The 2166-nt window shown below is 48.2% G+C and overlaps 1 pseudogene; it reads left to right on the top strand.

The window, feature by feature from the left end:
* The first annotated feature begins 404 nt into the window (after window positions 1-404).
* On the top strand, window positions 405-1378 carry LOC116631609 (annotated as a pseudogene).
* Window positions 1379-2166: the final 788 nt, after the last annotated feature.

The following is a 2166-nucleotide window of genomic DNA, read 5'->3' as shown; positions in this document are numbered from 1 at the left end:
GGGGAAGGGGTCAGCAGAGAGAAGGAACAAGTAAACATCACCTCTGGTTTCCTAAACAGCAAGTCTGAGGGAGTGGGGATTTCCAGGTTTTTTGTGAACTTAGAATAGGCACTTGATGGGACGCCTGGGTGGCTCAGTTGGTTAAGTGTCTGCCTTCAGCTGAGGTCATGATCCCAGAGTCCTGGGATCGAGCCCCGCATCGGACTCCCTGCTCCGCAGGAAGCCTGCTTCTCCCTCTGCCTGCCGCTCCCCCTACTTGTGCTCTCTCTCTCTCTCAAATAAATAAATAAAATCTTAAAAAAAATAATAATAGACACTTGAAAGTATCTGGTAAGATGATTCAGCTTGCTAGCCCCAAAAGAGGCCAGCCAAAAGAATGAGGAGGTCTCTCCAGGCATCCTCGTGAGAGTGACATTGTCTTTGAACCCTACGTGACAATCCCTGACACACCACCGTGATGCTCAGGGAAGACAGGGCAAGCTGGAAGTCCAACTACTTCCTTAAGATCACCCAACTTTTGGATGATTATCCAAAATGCTTCACTGTGGGAGCACACAATGTAGGTTCCAAGCAGATGCAGCATATTCTCATGTCCCCCCGCGGGAAGGTTGCTGTACTGAAGGGCAAGAACACCACAATGCACATGGCCCATGCAAGGGCATCTGGAGAACAACCCAGCTCTGGAGAAACTGTTGCCTCATGTCCAGAGGAAGGTGGGCTTTGTGTTTACCAAGGAGGACCTCACTGAGATCAGGGTCATGCTGCTGGCCACTAACGTACCAGCTGGGGCCGTAGCCCTGTGTGAAGTCACTGTGCCGGCCCAGAGCACTGGTCTGGGGCCCGAGAAGCCTTCCATCTTCCAGGCTTTAGGCATCACCACTAAAATCTCCAGGGGCACCACTGAAATCCTGATATGCAGCTGATTAAGACTAGAGACAAAGTGGGAGCCAGCAAACCACACTGCTGAACATGCTGAACACCTCCCCCTTCTCCTTTGAGCTGATCATCCAGGATGTGTTTGACAACGGCAGCATCTACACCCCTGAAGTGCCTGACATCACGGAGGAAACTGCATTCTCACTTCCTGGAGGGTGTCTGCAATGCTGTCAGTGTACGTCTGCAGACAGGTTACCCGACCGTTGCATCCGTGCCCCGGTCTATCATTAATGGATACAAGCGGGTCCTGGCTTTGTCTGCGGAGGCCGATGACACCTTCCCGCTTGCTGCGAAGATCCAGGCCTTCTTGGCTGATCCTTCTGCCCCCGTGGCTGAGGCCACCACTGCCGCACCTGCTGCTGCCACAGCCCCAGCCAAGGTGGAAACAAAGGAAGAGTCGGAGGAGCTGGGCAAGGATATGGGATTTGGTCTCCTTTGCTAATCACCAAAAGGCAACCAATTTAGCCAACTTCATATGTGAAACAAGAAAATAAAGGCATACCTCTCTTAAAAAAAAAAAAAGAATGAAGAGAACCACACTAGCAAAAACTTGAAAGGAGCGGGGGAGGCAATGCTGTCTCTACAGGATCCCCTGCATTATGCTATAAAAGGCACCAGTTGGACACAGGAAAATCATCTACCATGCCACACAAAAAGGCCAATGTTGGACATCCTCCATGTCTAGAGACTCAACCATGGACATCAATAGCTGGACTGCACTGGCATCTGGGCAAGAAATGAAACTAAGGGAGTGGACCAGCCTTTAAGCTGCCACACCATATACTAACCACATAAGCAAACTCCCACTCTTTCTTCCTCTGCCAGCTAATGGAACCTTGAGCCCAGTGAAACAGAAGCAGAACCATGAGTAGGGAAAAGAGAAGACCGGGAGACAGAGCTGGGAACAGCTGAGATAAGAATATGCAAATCTGACTGAATATTTACACAAAAGAATTATTTAAACATTTAAAATGCCGTTGACTAGAATACATAAAGGTGACAAGATTATTTTCCACTGCCAAATGAGAATAGTGGCTTAAAAAGGAAATTCTATTAAAGAAATAGAGCTTTGTTTTTTTCCCACCTACTTTGTAATCATTTATGTAACTTCTGATGTCATGTACCCACAGAAATCAGAAGGAAAAGAGCTGACCCATTAAGAAGAGGACTGAGAAATTCGATAATGAATGGAATGAGATCACAATGACCATATCAGGCAGAGGGAATGAG

This window comes from Phoca vitulina, unplaced genomic scaffold (genome assembly GCF_004348235.1).
Source record: "Phoca vitulina isolate PV1807 unplaced genomic scaffold, GSC_HSeal_1.0 scaffold1, whole genome shotgun sequence".
Taxonomy (NCBI): Eukaryota; Metazoa; Chordata; class Mammalia; order Carnivora; family Phocidae; genus Phoca; species Phoca vitulina.
The sequence above is the reverse complement of the archived record's forward strand: the minus strand, read 5'-3'. Positions and strand labels throughout refer to the sequence as shown.